The 16,146-nt window shown below is 49.4% G+C and overlaps 1 protein-coding gene across 8 annotated transcripts in view; it reads left to right on the plus strand.

Annotated features, from left to right (window-relative positions):
- Sema4d (semaphorin 4D) overlaps window positions 1-16,146 on the plus strand; it is a 101,735-nt gene that overhangs the window by 10,892 nt on the left and 74,697 nt on the right. The gene's annotated exons all lie outside the window — the stretch shown is intronic.

The following is a 16,146-nucleotide window of genomic DNA, read 5'->3' on the forward strand; positions in this document are numbered from 1 at the left end:
CATGTGTTTGCATGTGTGCGTGTGTGTGTGTGTGTGTGTAAGCCCAAGTCAGCCTCAGTTTTCTCTCCTCATCCACCTTGAGTTTTGAGCTTCACGAGTCTTTGTAGTCCTCTCCCCTAGGGAAAGACCTTTTCAGTCGGTGAGGGTGACCACACGGCACAGCTGCTGCCACGTACGTCCATCTCTGGCCTGGCCTTGCCCGGTATCTTAGTCTCTTCCTGTTGGGTTAAAATGCTCCAGCAAAAGCAACTTAAAAGAGAATGGGTTTATTTTAGCTCAGAGATCAAGGTATAGTTCATTATGGCGATTTGAAAGTCAAGGCGGGAGAGCTTCAGGCAGCTGGTCACACCGTATCCCAAGTCAGAACAGGGAGTGACAACTCTTGACCGTGGCTTCACTCACTGCCTCCCTCTTATACAGTGCAGGGAATGCCCCCCCACCCCCCCGCCATCCCTATAGAGGTGGTCTTTCCTACCTCAGTTAATGTAATCCAGACATCCCCCACCGTCATGCCCAGAGGTCTGTCTTCTCTGTCTGGGCAAGCTATCAGCACTGTGACCATCTCACTTCAGGGTTCTTGATTCTGGAGCAGTTTCTGCTCTTTCACACAGTGGCCAGTGTGGTGGCGTGGGATGGAGGTGCAAGAGGAGCCTTCGTGACTGAGACCAAAGTAGAGGCAGCGGCTCCCCAGGGAGAGGAAAAGGTGTCACGGTGGGTGGCAGGTGCTGTGATATCGAGGCTGGGTGGGTGCATGGGGTGTGAACACACGGAAGACCCTCCACAGGCAGCGGGGAAAGTGACTAATTTTGCATCGTGCTGCATGTTGTTTTGGCCTGTGTACTGGGACCTCTCTGGACACTGACCTCAAAGGCCGTGTGCTCTTTCCGTTAAGAGTCTCTTGTGACCATTGTGACAGAATATTCCAGCTGAAGGGTTGTAATATTGGTTTTTGCTTTTCCTAGTTCTGCAGGCAAGGGCAAGGTGTGAGCAGGGCAGCCAGCTGTCCTGTCTGCCATTGTCGTGTGGCCTCAGACAGCACTGGCTGATGAGTAAGTCACTGCAGTCTGTTCCTTGTCACGTGGCCACCTCTGCTGTGTCTCTTTTTTTGTATAATAAGGATACTTGGCTGGCCCTAAGAGACCATTTAAGATCTTTGCAAACTGAGGAGCATCTGCAAAGACCCTTTGGACAAGTAAAGTCACACCCATGTGGCATGGTGAGCCTGTCCGCCTCCTGCAGCAGGAGAAAAGGCGAGTGGCTCACTCGCTGGGACTGGATGTAAGGCGAGTGACCCGGGAGGTGGGGACAGGGGCTTGGCACAGGCACTGGCGGGCAGTCACCCACCCTGGGATTCCTTCCAGTGGAGCTTTATCTGCAGGAAAATGGAAACCACAGCTCCTCTTGCACGAGTGGGAAACTGTGGAAACAAAGAATGGCGGAGCCTCGAAGTTGGGGGAAACAGGAAGGGAGTCTTCTGTCTGCTGGGTCAGCTCCTCTCGCTGTCGAGGGGGTCTCTGCAGAAGTCCTCGTGGAATCGCCAGTGTGAACAGGAAGCCAGGGGTGCTGACTCACTTTTCCTTTATTTTAATGGCCTTTTTATTGTTTCGAAAAGGGAGAAAGAAAGCAAAGAGTTTCCTCCCCGATCTGGGTCCTTGCCATTAACAGCTTGCTTTTCTGACATTTTTCCCCTTTTGCTACCGTTCTCAGGCATGAGCGTGTGCTCCGGATGCACGCGCGCGCACACACACATCCCCGACCGACCCTCTGGTCAAAGTGTAGCCGTTTCTGCTCTCTTTGCTCACTGCTATGCTGTAGATGTGCGTGTTCTGTGCCATGCTGGGCAGCTGCATCCAGTCCTTGGAGAGCCACGGGCTCCTGTGTTGCATGCACCCCTCATCTTTTGGCTCTTGGTGGGGGTGTCTGTCCAATCTGCTACCTCCTTGACTTCTTGGTGCGTTTTGCTTTTTAGGCATTGCTCAGCTTGGGTGGCTGCCCGCATGGTATGGAGTGGCTCCTGATAGTGGTAGAGCCCCCTAAGGTGGCTTCTGTGGTGTGTGGGGGGCATTCATGGGCCTGCCTGTTTGTGAGCATGAGTATGCATGCGTGTGTATCCCTATGTGCATGAGTATGCATGTGTGTGTGTGCATGTGGGTGCCTGCTTCCGTGTGTGTGAACATGTGCACGTTTGTGGACCAGTGTGTGCATGTGCATGCGAGTATGTGGGCATCCATGTGAACACCAGTTTGCACATGTACACCCTTGTATGTGAATGCATGTGGGTGCACAGAAGGCTGAAGTCTGCATTCTGGAAGCTTTCCTATATTTAACAGACTGTTGTGAGGCTCACAGAAGTCATTTTTCTATAAGTCTGTTGTTGGCCTGGAGCTAAAATCCACCCTCCCTGTTCTCTGGGGCCACTGGCCTATCTAGAGTGATGGAGGATGCAGGAGCATTCCGCAGGATACCACAGACTGATGTGAGCTTCTCTTGGATCAGCTATTCAGCTCTCTCATCCCTGGTTCCATTGGCTGAGTGTCCGGCCAGATGCGGTGGATGTAGATTGCTCCCAACCATTTCCTCTCCTCCGGGACTGTCCTCTCTGCTCATGGGGACTTCCCTATATAGTCAAGTTCTGCTCTAAAGTGGGCCCACAGTCTTGGGGGCCTGGGGCCTGGGGCCTGGGCCCTGGACCTGGGTAGGCCTTAGGGGACAGGTGAATATCCTGCTCCGTCATGTAGGGAGCTTGCTCAGGGTGAACAAGAAGAGGGAATTGGCCTGTCTCAGGAGCAGACAGAGCTCCACATTCATCTTGTAAGTCACCAGACCACTAAGGCATGGACGAAGGTTGCTGTCTGCTGGCAGGGTCACCTTCTGGAATCCTGTAGGCTGAGCCTCACACTTTGACTGTTTGCTTTGCTGGGACAGTCTCTTCATTCCTGTCACTTTAGCCTCATGTTTAGGGGCCCACAACTGCTTCCAGTAACCAGTAACTCCTTCTGTGCCACTTTAAGGGACATTTGGTCCTTCCCCAGATGCGGCTTTGTTTTCCTGACCCCATGCTACAGCTTCAAGGCCCCAGGAGCATTCATCAGAAAGCCACTGAACTTGGCTATTTTGTTTCCTTTTTCTGGGGAAAATGTTTATGTAGGTTGCGGTTCTTCCTCCCTCTTGGGAGCTGCTGAAGTTCGCCTCCCTGCTCCCTGGCATGCTGGTATCTGACCTTTGTACTGGATGGTTCATCCAACCATAAGTAATCCCTTCTGAACAGAGAGAGCCTGGTGTGCTGGCATCTGCAGAGGCTTGGAGAGGAGCTGCCAGGAGAACAGCGGGGCTGGGAGCAGAGTGGTGCGTGGAGGGTGCCAGGACTGACTGGTGGGGGAGGGGCTCTGCCTTCTTTCCCAGCAGGCCTGGCTCAGGGGAAGAGTAGTTAGCTGATAATGAATGAGCCAACGAGTGGGTGGAGCCAGCCGTGAGGGCTGGCCACGGAGGGCCCTGTGTTATCAGAGTGGAGAGGGGGCTCCTGGGCCTCAGTAGCAGGGCTGTGAACAGGTGGCTCACAACACCAGGCTTTTGCTCATAGACTGGAGTCAGTGTGTGTCCCCGTGTCCTTCCCAAGCCAGGCTCACAGACAGTGTCACAAGAACCTTGGGGTCTAGAAGGCCTGTCTTCCTCAGGCATCTTAGGGTACAGGCCTCATGGTTGCCTGCTTCCCAGTCTCTGGGGTTTCCTGCCAAGCCTCAATTTAGCTGTTTCTAGGAAGCCAGGGCTTTCCGGGTAGCCTGGGGTTGAGGTTTGTGGCTAGCCTGAAGTTCTGAGAAGCTGGCAGGACCATTGGGGACATCCTGCATCTTATCCAAGGATTTCTGTGGGTGCACCTAGTGACAGTGGGGTGTTAGTGTGACAGAATCAGTCACTGCCCACAGTGTGCCACCCTCAGGTCCTGAAGCAAGGGCTACCGTTTTGGACCTGCTGACTGGTCCTTTGAACTGCAGGACCCCACCTTTGACTCGCAACCAGAATTCCCAGCTTTAACCCAGGCTTAGCTTCTCACTGGGGGAAGATTAATTTACCCACAAGCATGGACAATCCCATCCCACCATTGTCAAGGGTCAGGAGAGGCCGGAGAGCCATGACTTGACCATATACATGGCTGAGCCTTTGCTCTAGGAATCGTCCAACTCAAAGATACCAAGTGTGGCCACTTAAGGAAGCCGTGTAGGGTTTCTGAAGCTCCTTGGCTTCCATGGACAGCTTGAGTGTGTCTGATCTTGAAAAAAGAAAAGCTGTTTGAAATGTGGTTTATGGAGCTCATTTACTAGATTGTTCCATTCCTGTCTACAGAGGAAGATGGCTGGTGACCAGGGCCATGGAAGAACAGGTCTGTTTATGTTTATGCGTCCTGTGTAATCTCGCAGATGCTCTTGTTTGGATTAAGATGCAAGTGATTTCCTAACCCAACCTCAGACACTCATCTGAAGCGAAGGTTCTTCAGGCTGACGTGCCTGCCAGTGCAGAGTGGCTATGCTTAAGGCTGAGTTAATCCCCAAGGTTTATTGGTTCCAGGTGTCTAGAAGCTGCACTTTGCAGCTGGACTTTGTTGAAGTGAGCTTTCTTAGCAGTGGGGGTGGGAGGAAGGAAGTGACTTGTGTATAGGACCTGATGCCCATGTATCAATAGTGTGGCTGGAGCCATTGGGACAGAGGCCATCTTCCCATCCCTGTGAAGTCATAAGTAATCACTGTGGGTATAAGGACCTGTCTTTTGTCTCTCTTCTCTGGGCGGTTTCCAGAATGACCTGAGTGAGAGGATCCGGATCTGGCTTTTTCCTCCTCCTCCTCCTCCTCCTCCTCCTCCTCCTCCTCCTCCTCCTCCTCCTCCTCCTCCTCCTCCTCCTCCTCCTCCTCCTCCTCCGTGTGTGTATATCTGTGTATGTTGTGCATGTGTGTATATGTGTGTGTTCATGTGCATGTGTGTGTGTGTTTGTGTGCGTGCGCGCATGTGGAGGCCTGAGGTTGATTGAGGCATCATTCTGGATTGCTCTTCCACCTTCCTTGTTGAGGCAAGGTCTCTCAACCAGACTCTTGTTTCTGGGGATCCCATCTCTGCCTTCTGAAGCTGGAATTATGAGTGGGCTTCCATGCCCACCCAGAATTTACATGGCTCTGGGGATCCAAACTCCAGGCTTCATGCATATACAGCAAGCTTTAGTCCCTCTGTTGGCCCTTGGGTCTGCCTTGTGTAACCAGAAGGTGGGCTTATGCTCTCTGTGTTCATTTCTTTATAAGATCACGGTCAGCTCAAGATGGATTACCATTGGCCCCACTTCCTGCAGGGCATCTGAGGAAGAGTCCCCTGGTGGGTGGCCGAACCCATGGCAGTACTGAACTGTATACATACAGACCTACAGCAGAGTTTAAGTATAAGTTAGGCACAGTAAGAGTTGAACAGCAAGCTTGTCTGGGGTGCACATCTACAGTGCCAGCTACCACGGAGGATGAGAGGGGAGGATTGCAGTTCCGAGACCTGCCTAGGCAACTTGATGACTCTCTATAAAAATGTAAAAGGGCTCTGATATGAATGCATGTGTACCACACTAGCTCACACTCTCTCTTAGACACACACACGTGTGCACACACTCACGGAAAAATCTCACTGTACCGTAGATCTGAGCAATCTCAGTCTGTCTTATTTCTTTCCTTAGGTTGAAAACACGCAGCCTTTCTCTTAAAAGAAGCACTTCCTGGGGCTTCTCTTTGCAGATTCAAATCCCCACAGCCCCCTCCTCTTGTGCGCAAGAGTCATTAGTAAATCAGATAAAGGTTACTGGAATTCAAGCCCTGTGCCGCTGAGGCAGCCAGCCTGGTGACCGAGACAGCTGTTGAGTGACGCATGCGTGGATAACATCCCCACGGTGGATACACTGGGCAAGAGGATGGCTTAGCCCATCAGCATGGGGCAAGGTCACGAAAGACTTCGCTCATGCTACAAAGAGCAGCATGCAGTTACAAACTTAGAACAAGTCCTGTGGATATTTTTGGACCATGATTGATAGTAGGTAACTGAAACTGGAAGATTAAGCTTTGGGTGACAGGGCTATTGTGTGGCCAAGAATGTGAGCTGCACACCCAGGCCCAGAATGTGTTCTGTTACACTCTTGGTTGCCTTTTGCTCTGGAAAGTAAAGGATATGATTTCTTGAAATTCTAAAGGAGTAGATGGGTTGTCCTGAGGTCTCCATTTCATCAGTAATTACAGGATTCAAAATCTGCAAGTCTGGGAATCTGAGTTCAATTCTCAGAACACACACATCTGTAATCCCAGCACTTCTATGACAAGATGAACCGTGGAGACAAGGGAATTGTTTTGTCCTAGTGATATTCACAGCACCAAAAATAAATAAAATTTTAAGACATGTCAATCAAATAAGTGCAGTCATTTTGTTCTTTTTCGTTGTTTTCCTTTCTTTTTGAGATGATTAAACAGGAATTGATTGTTTTGCTCTCAAGGCAGTGTCAGCCTTGTCGTTTTTCTCCCTATTTCTAGAAGAGGTGATATAGACTGTTGTTAGTTCCTTCTTTCTTTTATGTTAGATAGACGTTTTCAGTGTCTGTTTCTGAGTGTTTTAATTATGTTCACTTTCCTTCATGTTTACAGTGTTGATGAGACTGTATCTTGGGTGAGTTTGGGTTGTTTGTAGGTATTAAAGAATTGGATGTGTTCTTCCAAGCCAGGCATTTCTTGTTTATAGCGCTGGCGTCTGTGGGGTCTGTGGCGGTGACTCCTCTTTTGGCTGACGGTGAGCACTGCGCAGTTGTTCACACATTGTAGACTCGATCTAGTGCAGTTATCACTTGCCTCATGCCCAGGGGCCCATCTCCTTGGTCTCCTCAGGGACTCAGTGGTGTGTGCTAGGACGAACACCAAGGCTCTGCAGCCCTGGTGGCAGGTGGTGCCAGAACTAACCAATTAATGCACCGTACCCCAGTGACCTGTGTGTCTTCATTGTCTCCAGAAGGGCCAGCCTGCTACCTGGAAGCAGTCCCCCAGGGGACTTCATATACAGCAAGAGGAAATTTGTAGGCGAGAATGAGGATGAGATTGTCCCTCCTCTGTGAGCACTCTCCAGGTGACTGTTCCAACATACCGACTCGAATTATGCTTTGTCTGTTCCACAAAGGCTGCTTGTTAGCCCGCTCAGAAGCCCAGACAAGCCTGCCAAGCGGAGTGAGGCAGGAGAGGAAGTCGGGAGAATCGTAGGGCTGGGACTTACACTCTGAGTCAAACTGAAAAAGAAAAGTCAAAACTGCTTACAGAAATAGTGCTTGCCCTCCTATGGACATCTCAAACAAGGATATTAAAAACAGCAAGAGGGGCTGGAGGTGTGGCTCAGGTGGTAGTGTTTGACTCTTTAATCCCCAGCACTGTGTGGAATGGGTGTGTGGTGCACACCTGTCTGTCATCCCAGTACTCTGGAGGTGAAGGCCTGAAGACTGAAGTTCACAGTCACCTTCCACTGTGTAGTGAGTGTGAGACCATTCTGTCTTAAACAACGAGAACAAAACAAGCAGCTGTACTTCCTCAGAAAGCTTGCAGCCTTGCATGTGCCCGTGTCAGCACGCTTCTGTCACTCTGCACATAAGCAGCACACATGACAGTTTTATTCACAAAAGAAAATCCCTGACGTTTCTGAAATAAGTAAACTAGCTCATACACTTAACGTTTGAAACTTAGCGTAGGAACTAGAGCGATGGCTCAGCAGTTAAGAGCACTGGCTGTTTTTTCAGAGGACCCAAGTTCTATTCCCAACACCCACACGGTTCACAACTTTCTGTAACTCCAGTTCCAGTGGATCCAGTGCCCTCTTCTGGCTTTCCCAGGTACTAGGCTTGCACATGGCATACACACACACACAAAGTAATAAAATAATTTTTAAAAATCTAGCTTAAACTTCAAATCTTGTTGTAAGTTATATTCTTTGAGCAGTGCAACTTAGCTACGAAATTGGTATATATGTGTTATATGCATATGTACACCATACATACATATATATTATGTATACATACATACATGCATACATGTATATATTATGTCTAGACATTGCAAAGATACTTGTGTGGCTCCAAGTACCAGCTCAACTCTGGCTCATATGCTATGCCTTATCTCTAGTTAATACATTTGTGGACTTTCTTTTTTTAATTTAATTTATTATTTTTTCTTTTTTTAATTTATTTATTTATTAAGGATTTCTGCCTCCTCCCCGCCACCGCCTCCCATTTCCCTCCCCCTCCCCCGACCAAGTCCCCCTCCTTCATCTGCTCGAAGAGCAATCAGGGTTCCCTGACCTGTGGTAAGCCCAAGGACCGCCCACCTCTATCCAGGTCTAGTAAGGTGAGCATCCAAACTGCCTAGGCTCCCCCAAAGCCAGTACGTGCAGTAGGATCAAAAACCCACTGCGATTGTTCTTGAGTTCTCAGTATTCCTCATTGTCCGCTATGTTCAGCTAGTCCGGATTTATCCCATGCTTTTTCAGACCCAGGCCAGCTGGCCTTGGTGAGTTCCCGATAGAACATCCCCATTGTCTCAGTGTGTGGGTGTACCCCTCGCGGTCCTGAGTTCCTTGCTCGTGCTCCCTCTCCTTCTGCTCCTGATTTGGACCTTGAGATTTCTGTCTGGTGCTCCAATGTGGGTCTCTTTCTTTGTCTCCTTTCATCGCCTGATGAAGGTTAATATTCAGGAGGATGCCTATGTGTTTGTCTTTGGATTCACCTTCTTATTTAGCTTCTCTAGTAACATGCATTATAAGCTCAATGTCCTTTATTTATGGCTAGAAACCAAATATGAGTGAGTACATCCCATGTTCCTCTTTTTGGGTCTGGCTTACCTCACTCAGGATAGTGTTTTCTATTTCCATCCATTTGTATGCAAAACTCAAGAAGTCCTTGTTTTTTACTGCTGAGTAATACTCTAATATGTATATATTCCATACTTTCTTCATTCATTCTTCCGTTGAAGGGCATCTAGGTTGTTTCCAGGTTCTGGCTATTACAAACAATGCTGCTATGAACATAGTTGAGCATATACTTTTGTTGTATGATAGGGCCTCTCTTGGGTATATTCCCAAGAGTGGTATTGCTGGGTCCAGGGGTAGGTTGATCCCGAATTTCCTGAGAAACCGCCACACTGCTTTCCAGAGTGGTTGCACAAGTTTGCATTCCCACCAGCAATGGGTGAGTGTACCCCTTTCTCATTTGTGGACTCTCTGAACATATGACTCACCCTGAGATTCTTTTTTGTGGTGTTAGTCCAGGAGGTCCCGAGGGTGAGCCTCAGGTTCCTCAGGCAGCCCGGCCTGTGTCTCCACAGCACCACTGTCTTTTGTTTCTGCTGAGTGAAGATGATTGACTGTGTCCTTCCCTTCTGAAGGGCACATTGTTCCCATTTGCCTTGTTTGGATGATGGAAGCTGTAGATTGTGGTTTTTACCCTGTCCTGATATATTGGAGCATCTTAGGTGAGGGAAAAGGTTCCTCCCTACCCCCTTTTTAGTAATTCCTCAGGCAAGTCATTTTGCTTCATTTAATTAGACAAATCTGTGTCATGCTGGGCTTTCGAATGCGAGAATGATTTTTAAGGAATAAAAAGAGAGAAGGTTGGGGCTAGAAAGACGGCTCCATGATTAAGTGCACTGGCTGCTCTTGCAGAGGGCTGGGGTTAGGTCTCCAGCACCCACATGGCAGTTCCCAGAGATCCGATTCCTCGTGACCACTATGGACTCCTGCATGCACATAGTGCACAGACATGCACATAAAATAAGTATCTTTAAAAGAGAGAGAAAGGAAGTTTTTGAAAATGGAGAGGGCTTAGAAGTCCCCACCACAAAAGGACACATAGGACTGTGAGGACCCCTGGCTATGACAGGGCACCGAATGGAAGTAATGCTGGGTTATGGGACAAGTAGGCCAAACACAGTGGCTGTCCTGGCCTGTGTTGTACCAAGAGTGGTCTCTGTAGCTGCTGTGCTTTGCTGTTCAGTCTCAGGCTGTCATCGGCCTTCCACAGCTGTCTGCTGCCCCTTCAAATTGTGGCTTTGCAGGTGTGTGACATGGCGTCCACCTGCTGACAGCTCACGCCTGCTAGAAGACTAACCTCCACTGTGATCGCGTCTAGAGTAGGTTCTCTAAGGACCGTGCCTTCCCTTCTTTCATAAGAAACCCGTGGTTTTTGTTTGTGGAGACAGAATCCAGAGTAGTCCCAAAACGTAGCCACGTATACAGATATATCGTGTACGGACATTTTATGTTAAAATAGCAGTGGCCCAGATTCTGAAGAGATGTCTGAGTTACAGGTTAAAGATCTTGCTGTGTCAGTGTGAGAACCTGGGTTCGGGTCCCCAGGACCCAAGTAATACCCATTGAGCTGGTGGCCTCACTGCTCTACCCATGGAAGGTAGAGATGGGATCCACCTACCCCTACCTAGGCAGTAAGCTGCCTAGGGAGTGCTATATTGATGAGTTCTGGGTTTGAGAGGCCTTGCCTCCGTGAGAGCGATTGAGGATGATTTCCAACCTAAACCTTTGGCTTCCACATGCATAAGCACACGCTTGCAAAGTGCATACACACACACACACACACACACACACACACACACACACACACGGAAAACGAAGGAGTAAAGGACATGAAAGTCAGTATCTCCACCGGGTGACTTGCACCAGTGTGCACAGTTATCCATCTGTATCTGAGGGGATGAAATGGGTCCTAGAACCATCCACAGAATTCAAAGATGCCCCGATCTTTTCATACGATGGTGTGTGTGGTGCTTACACACAACAATCGGCATCCGTCCATACACCAGTCCCCTAAATTCCTCACCATTCCGAGATCATCTATGCGCCACGTCAGTGGGAGTATGGAAGGAAAAAATGACAAGGGGCAAAGTCTGTGTCTGTAGAGCTTCAGTTTCTGAACATTTGTAAAACCCATGTGTTAAGAGGTCTACGTGAGTCTGAACTGTAGGCTGAGCCATCTAGTAGATAGCACATTGCTTCTTGTCTTTTTGGGTTCTGGGCTATCTCTGAGTCACCTTGATTCTGCAGAGTTGGGCAGTTAGGGTATGGTGATGCTAGAGCAGGGTGTGGTACTGGGGACGTGTACTCGGGTCTCCCCATGGTGGCCAGGAAGGAGGCAGAGGTGGTGCTGTTCCAAATGCTGCTGGGGTTCCGCTTATGGAAACTTCAGCCCCCGCAACCCGGGGAACCCCAGCTAACCTTCATGTGCAGGCTAAGAGCTGGGAAGATTAATTCACTTTCCATCCAGGAGTCTGCTGACCTTTTTATATTCTGCTCTGACGGCTTGTAAAAGAGTAACAAAGCCTGTCCCCTGGAGCTTTGGACTTCAAAACCTCAGGTTATACAGTAACAGGAGTGCTTGGAAGGGAGCTGTATCCTCTTAGAAGGTTCTGTAACCCATGTCTACTTCACATTTGTGCTCAGGATGTGACTGCACATGTGGATGCCCAGCCCTCATGTTCACCATGTTTACAGGCATTGCATGCTGGGTCCTGACGGCAGACAAAGAGGGCAGTGGGAGGGGCCTTGGGGATGTCCATGCTGACAAGACATCTCAAGCACAGCTGGTGCTGCCAGGTTGGGTCCCGCCGTACTAGCACATTCTCTGGGCAGTCGTGACCCTCGCTGAGGTACTGAGTGGGCTCACGGGTACTTGCATACCTGGGAGGCCTTACTGTGCATGTGCTCGCGTGATCTTTCGAGTGTTAGTGTGTCTGAACATTTGCACATCTTTAGCAGAAGCTGTTATAGGTGTGATGCCAGGGCATCAGCTTGTGACTTCCTGCAGCCCTGTGGTAGCTCGGGGAAGGGAAGGCCCTGGGTGGCCCTGACCTGTTTCCCCACCCCAGGCCTTTAGAGTTGTTTTGTCAGCCCTAAAGAGAATCTAGATTGGCAGAAATGAAAATAATCTCTTTATCAGTGAGGTGAACTCAGCTGTTTTTCCTAGTTTTTGTTGTTTGGATTAGGAAGTGTGTGTTTGTGCACGCGCACACACTGACATGTGCAGGTACATGTGTGCCCGTGCACACAAAGGGCAGACCAGAACCATGACTTATTCTTCAGGTGTCTCCTACTTTTTTTAAAGGCCTCTCACTGGCCTGCTCTTGCTGGTTCATCAGTGAGACGGCAGGGTTCTCCTGACTCTGGCCGTCCCTCCAGTGCTGGCTTTGAAAGCATGCATGACTAGCCCAGCTTTTTTCACATGGGTTCTGGGGGGTTGGACTCAGGTCCTCAAGCTTGCAAGACAAGCGCTTTACCAGCTGAGCCATCTCCTCAACCCCTGAATCAGGAAGTGGTTTTGAACTTCCTGTTCACCCACTGGCACATGTCCCTGATGCTGTGACACAGGCCGGGGAGCCACACAGCTGTATGGGGGCACTGTTAAAAGTCAGGCTCATGGCCTCCTAGAAGAGCTCCACTCTGGTGTGATTCTCAGGTCTTTGGTTCTTGCTGTCATGGGCCTGGTTGGTTCCTCACTCCTGTTTTCCCTGCGCACCCACTTCCTCTGCCTCCCCAGAAATGCAGAGGCCACTCGTAACTGTCCGTTCATTCATAGATTCCCCCCAAACTATCCCCTGTACCTCCAGAACCCCAGTATCGTGTTCCCTCTTTTCTTCTAGCCTCAGGCTTTGGAATAAGTAATGTTTAAGTGGATGTGAGATCGAGGGGCTCCTGACTGTGTGCAGAACCGTAAGTCAGAGACCACTGACGCCAACACAGACATCTGTGGATGCACAAATGGCTCCTGCATAGTGGAGAGGCAACCGATGCCCTCCCATGGGAAGAGCCCATCTGTGTCCATCGGGGAATTCATCCCAACATCCCTTGACTTCCTATAGCTTTTTGTTGTTGAGATGAAATTCATATAAAGGGATGATGTACAGAGACATTCTGGCATCGTGTTCTGTAGCTTGGGAATTATTGAAGCCCCCAGAACTTCCCCTCCTAACCAAACCGGTTTAATGAACTGCTAGAAAGAGTTACTACACTTCATCTCAGCCTTCTGGAATTTGTTTAGTAGTTCCCTTGTCATTCAGGAAATAGTTTGGCTCCAGGACCATCTTGTGATACTTATGATGTCTAGGACACCCCAGTTTTCACCACTAGGCTATTCTGCCAGGGGTGAATAAAACCTATTGGAAATTTATTCTGGCACTCTTGGTATGACGGCAAGCTATTCTCAAGGGTGTTAGATCATTCTTGCCTCTGCTTAGTTGTGTGATAGTATTGCTATATAACACCTTTTGGGGACTGGGGGCCCCAGTATTTTTTGATTTGTACAAATTCAAATAAAAAAAAAAACAAGGCTCTGAAGTATGAAGCTTGGCGGCAGATGGCTTAGCGTGCTGAAGAGACCGGGAATCATCTCCTGCAGTGTAAGGAAGGTAAACAAAAACCAAAACCAAACAGAGGCTTAGTGAGCAGTCGGAGAGGGTGGAGGTCCTGAAGGGGTGTAGGCTCTGCAGGGAAGAGCCAGGCGTAGGTAGGGATGAACGTGTACCGGGTGTGGCTTGAGAACCATGGGCTTTTGGTAGCGGAGGGAAACTGGTCCAAGGTTTGGTCCCCAGAGTCTGTTGTGACTGACTGCTCACCTGGGATACCAAATCAGACCTGAAGGCCTGTGCGTGGCCTTGTCTGTTTAGAATGGCGCTGTGAATCTGAGTGTCAGGAAGGGGTTTCCTTGCAGTGGTCTTTCTAGAAGCCAGCATAGGGTCCCGCCTGTCACTGACATTGTTTTGCAGGCACTTGGGCGCTCAGGTGACACCAGGATGGTCACACTTGTCACTTTGTGTTCTTTAGACTCATGTACAGTGTTGGAGGCTTATTGGCCTAGACTGTCCATTCGCCCAGATGGTCCTGATACACTTTGCCAGATGTCCCTACTAGGGAACCCCGTCCCTGCTTCTAGGGGTAACCTCTGAGCTGGCCAGCAACCAAGAGTGTCCTGCCAGAGAGAGTGCTTCAAGCCACAGGAGGCTGGGGATGGAGCACCCATGGGTGCCAGGGCCTCTTGGGGGTATTAGTAGTAGGGACTCCTCACTGACACTCTTGAGCTGCTAATAGTACCTCTCTCCTGGAATTACCTTCTTCGTTTTGGTTCTGCATCTTCTCATAGTGTGTTGGGACCACTTGGATGTAGGCTGATCCCTGTAAGAAACAGTGGAGTTGCTGAATTTTCCCATGCTGGTCCCTGAAAGAGCAGCTTCCAGCTGTGGCCCCAGAGGCCTTCAGCAGCACAGGCCTGGAATCCATTAGGAATGCACTTTCCTGTGCTCCCCTCTGCGCTGCAGGACCACTGGGGCCCAAGGGTCTGGTTTTCATTCATCCATGGCAGTATTCCTATGTCAAAACCACTGACTGAGGCTCCTAGAAGAGGCCGTGGCTAAGAATGCATATCTCAGAGTTGGTGGGTGAGTGGGTAGGGCTTCTGGGAGAAGGAGAAAGGCCTCTTCCAGCATATATGGGTGTGTGCATTTGGAGCATATGTGTGTGTGTGTATGTGTGTATGTATGTATACGTGTGTGTGTATATATATATGTGTGTGTGTGTGTGTGCTCTCATTTAGAGGACTGTGGCATGTGTCTACTGGAGTATGCAAGGTCACTAACAGAGAAGGACCAAGTTGTCTTGACTCCCAGATCTAACCCATAGTGTGAGAACCGTGACTGTCTCCTGACACTCGTTCACACACTCGAGTGAGGCACACCTGAAAGCCAGAGCCACAGTCCCATTCTGGCCATCTCTGTCCAGCCCTATTCTGCCTTGGGCCATTCCAGGTCCACACATACAGCTGTCTAGCATTCGGATATTTGGACAAACTGTAACTCACTCTCTGATCACCTGCTGGTGGTCCTTGAGGCTGTATCCATGGCTTTGCTGCACTGCCGAGAATGTCCTTTGACACATCTTTGTGTCTGAGTGGGAACAGGTCTTGGTCCCTTTTCTGTTGCTCTAATTGGGCCACTTATAAAGCAGGGAACTTTATCCAGCTTACAGTTTGAAGTTATGATGTCCAGGGGCAGGGTGCTAGTGTCTGTCTAGCACCTTCTGATGCAGGATATCATGGTAAGGGCATCACTCAGTGAGACAGATCGCATGTCAGCATGGGTTTCTTCCTCTTCTTTAAAGCCACTAATGTCACCATGGAGGCCATACCCTCATGATCTCATCGTAATACCTTGCAGAAGCCACATCTCCAAATGCCAGTGATGTAGGAGTATAGAGATGGAGTTTCGCCCTCCTCCTAATGGCACAGTGGCAGCCAGATTTCAACCCATGGATTTGGCAGGCCCTCTTCCAACAGCAGCTGGATGGATGTCAGGAAATTTCCAACGTCAGGCCAGGCGGCTGTTGTTTCTTGTCCCTGCTGGGTTGGGAGTTCCCTGAGCCATCCCCATCACTGGCTGGGTCACTTAGCTCCCACCTGGAAGAGGCAATGACATCTTGTTTACTCTTTGTGTAGTTAATGGTACCAAACCCCCACCATCTCTGATTTGTCCTCTGCAGTTTCCTGCTCTGGTTGGGGACACTGGGGCTCTCAGGAGCCCCTAGGGAAGGTGGCCTTAGCATTTTCTGCCTGCTGTTTCTATACCCCCTTTTTGTGTGTTACATAGTCCAACCCTTTCTGCTTTGCTTATTTAAAAAAAAACAAACCATCAATTCTGGTATTCTGGTTTCTTCTCTATTTTCTCTTTAAAATGGTTGACTGTGTGCTAACACTGATATTTCTTAGTGTTTAGTTCTAGTTCAGGGGCCGGATTGAAAGGGTTGTGCTAAAAGGTCAGTCTTTTAAAAAGCTTTGAAGGCGTTTGTGTGTGTTCTGTGTGCACTGCAGCGCACGTGTGGAAGACAGAGGACAGCTTGTGAGAGTCAGTTCTCTTTCTGTTATGTGGGTACCAGGAATCAAACTCAGCTCGTCGTGTGTGGGGGCAAGCGCTTTACCTACCAAGCCATCTCATTTGCTCTGGAGTGTCATGTTTTATGATGACTGGATTATCTTTCCCCGCCCATGATCTCCTGCCCTCCTCCACACACCAGTTTTTAGTTTGTGCTGCGGAGACTGCTGCTGTGGCTCCTGGC

The sequence above is a fragment of the Microtus pennsylvanicus genome, chromosome 4, assembly GCF_037038515.1.
Source record: "Microtus pennsylvanicus isolate mMicPen1 chromosome 4, mMicPen1.hap1, whole genome shotgun sequence".
Classification (NCBI taxonomy): domain Eukaryota; kingdom Metazoa; phylum Chordata; class Mammalia; order Rodentia; family Cricetidae; genus Microtus; species Microtus pennsylvanicus.